The following is a 12,771-nucleotide window of genomic DNA, read 5'->3' on the forward strand; positions in this document are numbered from 1 at the left end:
AGGTACCTAGATGACACTACCGTTCCTTCTCCCTTACAACTCCCCTGCCAATGACTGACATACAACGTGACAGATGAAGCAAACCAGAGGATTCTGAAAAGACATGATGAATCGAGACACAGGAAAATCACCTCGACCACCGGTAACCTTGACAGCCGATCCCTGCCAAACCAGCAAATCTTCTCCACACACGGACGAGATTGACTCTCCCTCCACCTCCTCTACCCCCAGTGTTATGAACACACAACCTCGGACTATGTCCCCGATCACATAATCCCCCTTGGACTGTTCTCTGACGACGCTAAACTTCAACAGGAAAGAAACCCATAAAATACAGATCAGCTTCATCGTACCCACACACTCCCCCTCACCGGACCACCGAGAGACATCACCACGATCAACCCCACCTCAAGAACCTACCAGACACCTCTCCGGAGTGCCATCAGACCAACCTTCTTTCATCTAGCAATCGATGCAAGTTTCGTAGGTATTGTTTAGTATGCCTGCAACCTGTATACCATTCTATAAGATATTCTACCTCCCGATAAGGGAAGACACGTAGGCCCTTGGCCTCCTTCACCACATATAGTTTACTATCACTGTTACGTTTTAACTATAAGTTTTATATTGGTTAACTTCTCTGGCTTACCGCAACTTTTTAACTCAGCGATTGCGCCGGATGCCAGAGGTCAGGGCTATAGATGCCACACATGCACAGATACACCTCCCACCCAACCTATCCCCCCAGGATCGACCTGAGCTTAGCACACAATGTGGAAATGATGCTTATGCATCACCCACTTCATATCACCTTGATCGCACAAACGGGGGATGATGACACACATATTCTATTTCACCCCCATGATACTTACTATAATACACCTTCCACTAACAATAATCCCATTTACACTACAGTCCCAACAAAACTCCCTTGACACCCACACTTCTACAACACCCCTGTTTGGGTATGCCCAACAGCTTGCATACCTTCCCTTATCCTGTCCATACACACTGTACCGCTTCCAGATAGCGTACACCATGATGGACTTGTACAAGTCCTATCATACGCGCACTAACATCATAACAAATCACCCTACCAGGGTTACTAACTGCGGAACCACACATGCCCCCCCCCCCCCAGGCTCCACCCACACCACAGAGACAGACACTAACACCATAAACCAGACCAGTTATCTCTATGAGGTCATCACACACTACACACCCCCCCGTCCCCAATCCGGGATTGCAGTCTGCAGACTCACTGCTAATCCATAGGTTATGCATTATTAAGTTATGCGATTATTGTTTGGTTTTATTTTACATATTTTCCTGTTTCTGTTTTAAAATATGCTGTCAACAAATTACCATATTAGATACCATGTTTTAAATACCTATTTGTTAAGCAAACTGTATTCTATCGCTGGTACATTGTCTATACATAATAACAGAAATTACCCATTATTAGGGGACAATACGTCTCCCCCAATGACCACCTCTATACCTCGCCTAACCCCGACCTCAATGCACTGAATCTCAGTGCTCTCCTATGGTGGGGTAAACATCAACCACGCAAAATACTCACCCCATCACAAACGTCTCTTTGACCTCCCACATGCTTTCCACCACTATTTGCTAACAGTGCCCTACATATTTTAATTCCCAACTTACACTGTTAACTCCCCGCCACACTCTTCGTACTTTAAGGCTGCAGGTGAGACAGACCTTTCAAATCTCTACCACATTCTTACTTTTTTCTACACCCAGATTCCTCGACAGACAAGCCAACCCCCACACGGTGGTATTAATACTTTAGCCAACTTTCGCACCCAACAAACAATTAGACCCACCGAATTTTACTGGCGAATATAATTTTAGTGGCATAGAACACCTGATTCGGTGATCTAATCGCCACACATTGCCAGTTTCGTCTACCCCTCCCCCCTGTTACGCCCCCTCTACCCCACCACCCTTTCCGCCGCACCTTCCTCCAGTGTCCTTCTCCCCCCTTACGCACCCCCCATCCACACCCACGCTCCTTAACAAGACACTCTCCAATCACCTCAATATGATGCCGCAAACAAACGCAAAAACCCCAAGTCTTAAAATAGTCTCCCTCAATGTAAGGGGCCTTAATACCCCAGAAAAACGCTCCAAAATACTCCTCACCATGCACAAACTCCAGGCGAGCATAGTGCTACTACAGGAAACACATTTCCGCTCTGATTGTACCCCTAAATTGTCCAATGCCCACTACCCGACTGCAATACACGCTACCAACCCCCACCACAAAACTAAAGGAGTATCAATCCTTCTTGCAAAAAACTGTCCCCTGAATGTCACTGAAACTCTCAAAGACCCAGAAGGTAGATACCTATTCGTCAAAGGTTCAATGCCCAACAAAACTATAACATTGGCGAATGTATACGCCCCAAACAAACACCAAGTCCCATTTTTTAGATCTACCACTACAGCTCTCACGAATTTCCAAGAAGGTACTCTCATACTGGGAGGTGATTTTAATGTTCCCCTTAATCCTATCCAAGACACCTCAACTCACTCGTCGACACTGCCATACAAAGCTCTCAAAGAAATCAAATCTCTACTCCAACAACTATTACTTCACGACACCTGGCGCACGCTAAACCCAGACACCAAGGATTATACCTTCTACTCTACGCCACACGACCGCTACTCTAGGATAGACTACCTTTTCTTGACACAAAACGACCTACCCTTACTCTATCGAACTTCCATCGAACCCATGACTATATCTGATGATAATCCGATCTCCATGACCTTACGACTCCCTGATTCTACCCCCCGCTCTCGAATCTGGAGACTAGACTCCTCACTGCTTTCCGATCCCAACATCACATCGGACATAAAATCCACACTACAACACTTCTTCCAAGAAAATAACCCAGAAGACACGTCCTACCTTACTAATTGGGAAGCACACAAAAGCGTAATTAGGGGCACCTTCCTTGCAGCAGCAGCTAAACGTAATAAAGAAAAAAGGAAACAACATTCAGACCTATTGGACAGAATCCGCAAACTGGAAGGATTGCATAAACATTCCCAAGCACTTTCAACCCTTAACGACCTAATACAAGCTAGAAAAGACTTACTTGACCTACTGGACACTCAGATAAAACGTAAATACATACTCTCAAAAAAAAAATTCTATGAATTTGGCAATAAGGCCAGTAAAATTTTAGCGAGAGCATTACAAATCTCCCGGTCCAACAAAACGATACACCAAATCACTGATCCCTCGGGACGCAAAATTACCAAGACACCTGAAATCGCTCACCAATTCGTACAATACTATAGCAAACTGTACAACCTAGCGCCCCCCTCTCTCGCCAATACTAGCACTACACGTCTCCAAATGATATCTGAATTTCTAAAACAATACAGCCCCCGTCCCATATCAGACTCTATATCCCAAGACTTAAACGCCCCACTCACACACACCGAAGTCACTGACGCACTAAAACAAATGAAAGCGGGTAAAAGCCCGGGACCCGACGGCCTTACAGCTAGCTACTACAAGACCTACGCGGAACTACTTATACCCCATTTCTTGAAAGCATTCAACTCTTTTGCTCAACCCGTCCACCCTCCACGAGACCTCCTCACAGCTCACATAGCAATAATCCCCAAACCGGACAAAGACCTATCCCTAGTCACCAACTACAGACCCATATCACTGCTTAACGTTGACCTTAAATGGTATGCAAAAACTTTAGCCAACAGACTCCTACCACTGATCCCCCAGTTTATTGACCTTGACCAAGTGGGCTTTGTCCCCGGTAGGGAAGCGAGAGACAACACTCTCAAAGCAATCAATATACATCATTGGCTCACGTCCACCAACAACAAAGGTTTCATGCTCTCGCTCGATGCGGAGAAGGCATTCGACAGAGTGGCTTGGGACTACATGAGAGAGACCCTCAAAACCTTAGGCCTTCCCCAAATAATGCTAAACTACATATCAGCACTTTACTCCAACCCTACAGCAAAAGTCCAAGTTAACGGCCACCTGTCGGATGCCTTCTCCGTGTCGAATGGCACTAGACAGGGTTGCCCACTATCCCCTTTAATCTTTATTCTTACCCTAGAACCCTTCCTCAGACGTATTAATGCTAACCCTGACATTAAAGGGATTCAAATCAAACACCACACATATAAATTAGCTGCGTTTGCTGACGACATCCTCCTATTTCTTACAGATCCGCTTACAACAATCCCAAATCTACTTAAAGACTTCCAAACCTTCCACACCCTTTCCAACCTCCAAATTAATTTTTCAAAATCTACTGCTCTCAACATATCCCTATCCTCAGAAATATGCCAACAATGCAAACATAACTTCCCATTCACTTGGAATAGGAACTCAATCCCATATCTAGGCATTCAAATACCAACCTCCCTATCAGACCTATACGCCCAAAACCACTCCTCTCTCCTTCAAAAAATACGACTAGACTTAACTAAATGGTCATCGGGACAATTCTCCTGGTTCGGCAGAGCTGCAATCATTAAAATGAATATCCTTCCTAGAATTTTATATTTCCTGCAAACAATCCCGATTAAACTACCACCCTCATTCTTCTCCATATACCAAAAAACCTGTACGAAGTTCATTTGGGGGAAGACACGCCCACGACTTAGCTTCAAGAGATTGACAAACCCCAAACTTCTAGGAGGGATAGGGCTCCCTGACGTACGCAAATACCAACAAGCATGTCACCTGGCTAGGATCGTTGATTGGAATGTTAATACTAAACATAAAGCTTGGATTCAAATAGAGCAATCACTCTCACATATACCCATCCACCACACACCGTGGATCGATCCTCAATTCTTACCCCCTGCTTACTCTCAACACCCGCTGATTAACCCTACATTAATATCTTTCCGAAATACATGTACTAAACACAACATCTCCTCAATCAAAGGCCCAATGACTCCGATACGCCTAAACCCAGAGTTCCCTCCGGGCATGCTTATCTCCTTCTTAACGGATATTTGGCCCCATCAAACTATCAGAGCAAATCAATTTTTTGAGAACGATAGCCTCCTATCCCAAACTAACTTAGCCTCAAAATTACACATAGACGAATTTCCCTTCTGGACATATGTACAATTACGAAACTTCTTCAATAGACCTTCTCCTGCACCGAAATGGTCCCGACCTACAACACCATTCGAAAACCTATGTTTAAACGAGAACACGCTCACTCACCTGATCTCACAAAACTATAACTTCCTGTTTAACGACCTCACCCCTACAAAACACTGGACCAACCGCCAATGGGAACGAGATCTCTCCATTCAGCTGAACGACCAAGATTGGGCAAACATTTACACTTTGATTCACAAAGGTTCGATGAACGTGCAAATCCAAGAAAATGCATACAAATTATTCTCCAGGTGGTATAGAACACCACAACTTCTACACCAATTCAACCGAACACTTCCTTCTACATGCTGGAGATGTAACACAGACACTGGTTCCTTGTTACATATCTGGTGGTCTTGCACCAAAATCCAACCTTTCTGGGTGAAAGTCCACGAATTGATCACACATATAACCACTTATACCTTGGACTTTGAACCTCAAATGTTCCTTCTACACCATTCTAAGACACGACTACCGGCATACAGGCATTCTCTAGCCATGCATTTAGTGAACGCCGCAAAAATGTGTATTCCCCTTAAGTGGCGATCCACAGAACCGCCTACTATAAAAGAATGGTTCCACCGCATTCAACAGACAAAGATCATGGAAGACCTTATCCATCTGTCTAACGACTCACAGACTAAATTCACGAAAACATGGACATGCTGGATACATTTCACCACTACGAACGAATACAAACTAACAATGACCTAACTGACTATACCAGAAGGCAGCACACGCTAAAGTCATATCCCTTCATCACTGCCCCGATACTACTACCCATCGTTCACTTCACCCCCCCCCACCTTTTTCTTCATATGCCACAAGCATCTGCACCATCCAGATAAACAGCACAAGATAACGGCTCATTCTTGGATACCTACTAACCCAGTGTCACCCCATAGGCTCTCCATCCTCTCTTCCCCGAGTACGTTTACCACCCCCTCTCCCCCTACGTTGTTTCCTTCCTTTTATTACATTATACTCTCTACATCTGCAAACACACTAGCAAACAAGATACGTTCAGTCTTGAAAGTATGGAGGTAACACTGAGCCATACATCTACAAAACCTCATAAAGACTTCCACCTCTCTCCACCCTACAATATAGTTATAATATTCCAGTTATGCATGACAATTTAAAAATCCCACACAATATATGACAAATGCTATACTTAACGTCTGCGTCTTGCCTTAAGAATGCACATATGAATGTAATATCTTATCACACAACTATTGCGGCTGCGCCCGCACTCTTGCATTTTCATGTACAATCATTTACTTCTTGCTGTACCTGTAAACTTTTTTCTGAAAAATTCAATAAAAACTTGTTTAAAAAAAAAAAAAAAATTACTTAGAACCGCCAAACACCATATCTTTTTTTTATCAAAGGCCCTGGAGAAAAAAATAATGTTTTTTCATTACCCATAGGTAAAACTTTAGAGGCTACCAGTTTAAAGTTACACAGGAGGTCCAGTGGCAGAATTATTATTGCAATAAACATTAATGCATTTCATTCATCAAACCCAATCTAATCCTGAATTTTTGGCTAAAATAGATGATATTGCGCCGATTAAATAGATACCTACAATGTCATGCATTAACATGAACATAAAACACCAAGAAAGGGGAGTAGGGAGGTGCTTTGGAAAACACCAAGAGGCGGAGAGGAGGTTGATGTTGGACCATGGGTAGGGTGGGAGAGGTGTATAGGGGAACACCAAAAGAGCATTCAGGAGAGGGTGGAGGTCAGTGTTGTACCACAGGGAGGGTAGGGGGAAGAAGTGTATAGGGGAACACCAAAACAGGGTTCAGAAGAGGAGGTTGGTGTTGGATCACTGCAAAGAGGTGGGAGTGGTTACTGGGTTCAGAAAAGGGGTCACCCAGCGATTTCATGCCCACAGTTTTAAAACAGCTGTCACCTGCGAGGATGCATCATGCCTCCCATGGAGGCAGATCTTCTTTGTTTTTTGTTTTTTTGGTCTGCAGGGCTCGTTCCTGCGTTCCAACTAGAGTATCTGTGAGGGGTTGCAGTGTTGGGGCACCAGCACCAGTGCCTAAGGCCCAATTTTTCCATCCCTGTTTAACAGGAGTGTGTAATTACAATTTTTGATGCAATACTTTGCAGCAGGGCTCGTTCCTGCGTTCCAGCTAGAGTATCTGTGAGGGGTTGCAGTGTTGGGGCACCAGCACCAGTGCCTAAGGCCCAATTTTTCCGTCCCTGTTTAACAGGAGTGTGTAATTACAATTTTTGATGCAATACTTTGCAGCAGGGCTCGTTTCTGCGTTCCAACTAGAGTATCTGTGAGGGGTTGCAGTGTCCTTGCACCAGTGCCTAAGGCCCAATTTTTCCATCCCTGTTTAACAGGGGCGTGTAATTACAATTTTTGATGCAATACTTTGCAGCAGGGCTCGTTTCTGTGCCCACCAAGAGCGAGTGAGGACTTAGTGTTGTGGCACTAGCACCACCACCACCACCACCAAAGGCACAATTTTTCTGCCCCTGTTCAACAGGGGCATGTAATTACAATTCTTGATCTAATATTTCACAGCAGGGCTCTGTGAGGGCTTACAGTGTTGTGGCCATAACAACACCTAAGGCCCAAATTTCTGCTGAGTATATAGGGCAGGCCCCTACTTTCAAACATCCAACTTACAAATGACTTCTACTTGCAAACGGAAGGAGACAACAGGAAGTGAGATGAAATCTACCCCTAGGAAGGGAAATTCTCTCCTGTAAGAGTTAATATGGGAAAAACGTTTCTCCTTTCCACTGATGCTTTATCACCAATCCTTGTTTCACAAAAACCCCCAAATTTTCAAAAAACATTTGTCATTGGGACAAAAAATGAGATGAAATCTTCTGAAGAGGAGCACAGACAGCAAAACAAATGTCACAGGGGTGATAACCCTTCCCTATGTTTTCCAAAAAGCTTAAAATAGTTTTTTTGGCTGGAGCTAAACACAAAATGTACCAGTTCAAAATTACAAACAGATTCTACTTAACAACAAACCTACAGTCCCTGTCTTGTTTGCACCGCCTGTATACTGCTGTTCAGAGTATATAGGGCCTGGTGGCCCCACGCCTTTCCTTTTTTTAATTTAGGTGCGGGGTTCCCCTTAATATCCATAGAAGACCCAAAGGGCCTGGTAATGGACTGGGGGGTACCCATGCTGTTTGTCTCACTGATTTTCATCCATATTGCCAGGACCAGCCGCAAGCAGTTTTAAACGACTTTTTTTCCATTAAAAATGACATTTTGTGCAAGGACTGTTCTAAGCACGGGAAACACGCGCCACTTTACAGGCATACTAAAGACACCCCCCAGGTACGATATTTAAAGCAATATTTCACGTTTTTTTTTTAACTTTAAGCATCATTAAAATCACTGCTCCAGAAAAAAACGGCGGTTTTTAAAAGTTTTTTTTTGCATTGATACATGTCCCCTGGGGCAGGACCCGGGTCACCAAACCCTTTTTAGGGCAATACCATGCAAATTAGCCTTTAAAATGAGCACTTTTGATTTTGAACGTTCGAGTCCCATAGACGTCAATGGGGTTCTAACGTTCGTGCAAATTTTCGGTCCGTTCGCAGGTTCTGGTGCGCACCGAACCGAGGGCTGTTCGGCTCATCCCTAATTCTGAGCGTGCGTCGGATTTGTGTACACACGATTGGAAATTCCGACAACGGATTTTGTTGTCGGAAAATTTTATAGCCTGCTCTCAAACTTTGTTTGCGGAAAATCCGATGGAAAATGTGTGATGGAGCCTACACACGGTCGGAATTTCTGACAACAAGGTCCTATCACACATTTTCCGTCGGAAAATCTGACCGTGTGTACGGGGCATTACACTTTTGTGAGGCACTGTAATGGCACTGATGGACACTTTAGTGGCATGAATGAGGCATAAGTGAGCCATGAACGGGGATGAATGAGCCGTGGATGGCGATTGATGAGCATGAACGAGGATAGCTGAGTATGGATGGGAATCACTGAGCATGAATGAGGATGGCTGAGTATGGATGGGGATGGCTGAGTATAGATGACAGATTGCAGGAATTATCACAAAGCAGAGCTGAGGACACTACAGATCCAGCCCACAGCGCTGCTGCAACCGATCTCCCCCCCCACTCCTCTCACACTGTATCGATCGGTACGGAGAGGGGAAGAGCTAAGCCGGGCATGCGCCGGCTTGTTTACAAGTGATCGCTCTGTCATTTGACAGATCGATCAAGTGGTAAATGGCCACTGTCTTTGGCCATTTACCGTGATCCTCCGGACCCGGCGGTCACGGATATTCCCAGGTGCGCGTCCCAGGGGGTGCGCAGGAGCGCGATTCTGGGAGGACATCATAACTTATCAGACTTATCGAGCCACGCTATAGCCATCATTCGGCTATGGCATTGTTGTTAAGTGGTTAATATGATCCATCTGGTGGCCATAATACATTCTTTTCCTGATTCACTCTGTTCTGTATGAATAAAAACATTTGACGTGGAGGGAAAATAGCTTAATAACATTGGCATCTGCCCCATTTGCACAAAACGAAAATACAATGAAGCAATTTCCCTTTTCTTTTTTTTGTTTACAAATACAAAGACCCCCAAACTTGAGATTCACTTAAATAAGGCACTGGAAAGTGATCACATCAATCTAAATCTTTGATTCCTATTCAATCCAGTCACTAGGCTAATGAATAACTATTTTCTTTTCTTTACACGTTACTTTTAATGTATTTTATTTCCCATTTTGCCCATATTTTATTATTTTTCAATCTCCTTTAAAAACTGAAAAAAAGAAAATTTTAATGATTCAAAGCCATTTAATTAAAGGAATATACAAGTAAGGTTCATGTTTTTAAAGTCGAAAAATCTAAAGCTGCAAAACATCTGCACTTTTCACTCTGCACATATAGAAACAAGACAAGAGAGTAAAACAAAATGTGTAATGCCGCATACACGCGAGCGGACTTCTCGTCGGACTGAACTCCGAAGGACTTTTCGACGGAGTTCCAACTAAACGGACTTGCCTACATACCATCATACCAAAGTCCGAACATTTCAAACGCGATGACGTACAACCGGACTAGAAAAGGGAGTTCAATAGCCAGTAGCCAATAGCTGCCCTTGCGTCGTTTTCGGTCCGTCGGACTAGCATACAGACAAGCGTTTTTTTCGATAGGATTCGAGTCCGTCGGAAAGATTTGAAACATGTTCTATTTCTAGGTCTGTCTGAATTTTCGACAGAAAAGGTCCGATGAAGACCACATACGATCAAATTGACCGACGGATTTGTTACGTCGGACCTTTGATGCCGAAAAGTCCGGTCTTGTGTACGCGGCATAAGGCTTCATTCTCACGAGGTGAATCCACTGCCACGGAGTCCACCTCTGTACGCCAGCTCAGCGGGAGATCTCTCCATTGATCTCTGCTAAGCCGGCGGATGACAGGTCTCTTTCTGCTCACTGAGTGGGGAGGGGCTTGTCAAGCGGCGCTGATTACTATGGAGAAATCGGACAAAAACAAACAGCATGTCCATTTTCATCAGATCTCACCCGATCCGATCTGCCAGGGATGGATGCGAACATAGGGCCATTCGTCTGATTTTAGCGGACCGGACCAGGTCCGATGTCAGAGGACATGTCACCTCTGACATCCGTCGCTCCATAGACTAGCATGGAGCGCCTGTTCAGGTCTGCCGACAAAACTGACAGGCAGACCTGAACGATCCAACAGTGTGAAAGGGGCCTAAAGGAAAAAGTATTGTTACTTTATTCTTTATACAATTTAATATGAGCAAAAGGCTGTGCAGTTCCACCCTGGACTATCAGGGACTTTGTGTGATTGTGATTGTTGGCTGGTTCTTGACATCTCCTTGGACGAAGTAAGGAATCGGATATTGTGTCAGAGGTGGTGAGGTGGTGGCTGAGGCTGAAACTGGAACCATGGCTCCATTGTGTAACAGGTAAACCTGTAATGCAGAGAACACCAAGTTACTAAGCTTTGCACTAATAACAGGAAAGGAAGTACTAAACTTCTGTATGATTCTCATTTTCAGATTACCTGAGTTGCTGAAACAGCCTGTTTATAGAGCTCAATAGCTCCAGCAACAAATGATGAGTAGTGACTCCTCCCCTTCCCTTTTTGCTCTGTTTATAAGACTCCATATAAAGCGTCTGAAAGCAAACAGATTCATCCGTGCTGTCCCTTTTGTCAATTTTCTGTTATAATATCACATGATACAGTAATTTGATATACTGTAAATAGTATAAAATATGTCCAAACCTTGAGGTTTAAAACTTATGAACTGAACTTATGAAAAAAAATTGATATTTTATCCAATTCTATACATTGTTTCTCCCATAAAGAGCAACTCCTTTAAATCTGTTTGAGCTCATTCAATACAATATTCAAAGGAGTTGCGTTTTAATACTGATAAGTGTAAAGTTATGCACTTGGGGGCTAAGAATATGCATGCATCAAACATGTTAGGGGAAGTACAACTGGGGGAGTCAGTGGTGGAGTAGGATCTGGGGGTTTGGTAGATCATAAGCTTAATAATAGCATGCAATGCCAAGCTGTGGTTTCCAAAGCCAGCAAAGTCCTTTCTTGTATTGAGAGGTATGGACTCCAGAGAGAGAGATGATATCTGTACAAATCATTAGTAAGACCTCATCTTGAATATGCAGTTCAGTTTTGGGCACCAGTTCACAAACAGGATATCGGGGAACTGGAGAAACTGCAGAGAAGGGCCACCAAACTGATAAGAGGCATGGAGGACCTCAGCTATGAGGAAAGATTACAGGAACTGAATTTATTCTCTCTTGAGAAGAGGACATTAAGGGGGGATATGATCAACATGTGTATATATACATAAGGGGTCCATATAGTGAACTTGGTGTTGAGTTTGTCACTTTAAAGTCATCACAGAGGACAAGGGGGCACTCTTTACATCTGAAGAAAAAGAGATTTAAAATGGTTGTAAAGAACAATTACAGACAGTTCCTCTGTTTTATTAATCTCTCCAACACTGTGTACATGTTTTTTTGTTTTTTTATTGATGCCTGTAAATACCTAATCTTTGACCTCTACTGACCGGTCACGTGACCTCCAGCAGCTCTATTTGTCCAATGGGGCTACAGCGGGAGGAGCCAATATCCCCTTCTAACATCAGCCGGAAGGTCACGTGACTGCTGTGCTGGCTGCTCAGCTCCTCCCACTGTAGCCCTTAGTTGGGGGAGGAGAGCGGCCAGAGGTCACATGATCGGCCTGAAGATATCAAAGATAGGGTAATTACAGGCATCATTTTAAAAAAATCATGTACACTGTGTAGGAGCGATTAATAGAACAGAGGAGCTGGCTGTAATTGTTCTAGTTCTAATTGTACTTTTACTGTCAACTACTAACAGCGGCAGGAGGGGGGCAGGGGGGCAGAGAGGGGGGAGAGACACACAGGAGCTGACAGGCAAGGAGGGAGAGGGAGAGAGAGGAGAGCAGTGGATGACAGAGGCACATAAACTGACCACGGTAATCAGAGATCAGCAGCCATGATTACTGTGATCTGAACACAGAGGGGGACAAAG

General features: G+C 44.0%; 1 pseudogene; it reads right to left on the reverse strand.

Annotated features, from left to right (window-relative positions):
- Nucleotides 1-11,015: 11,015 nt before the first annotated feature.
- The window catches only part of LOC141106733 (uncharacterized), a 46,075-nt pseudogene continuing 44,319 nt past the window's right edge, over nt 11,016-12,771 (reverse strand).

This window comes from Aquarana catesbeiana, linkage group LG08, assembly GCF_042186555.1.
Source record: "Aquarana catesbeiana isolate 2022-GZ linkage group LG08, ASM4218655v1, whole genome shotgun sequence".
Taxonomy (NCBI): Eukaryota; Metazoa; Chordata; class Amphibia; order Anura; family Ranidae; genus Aquarana; species Aquarana catesbeiana.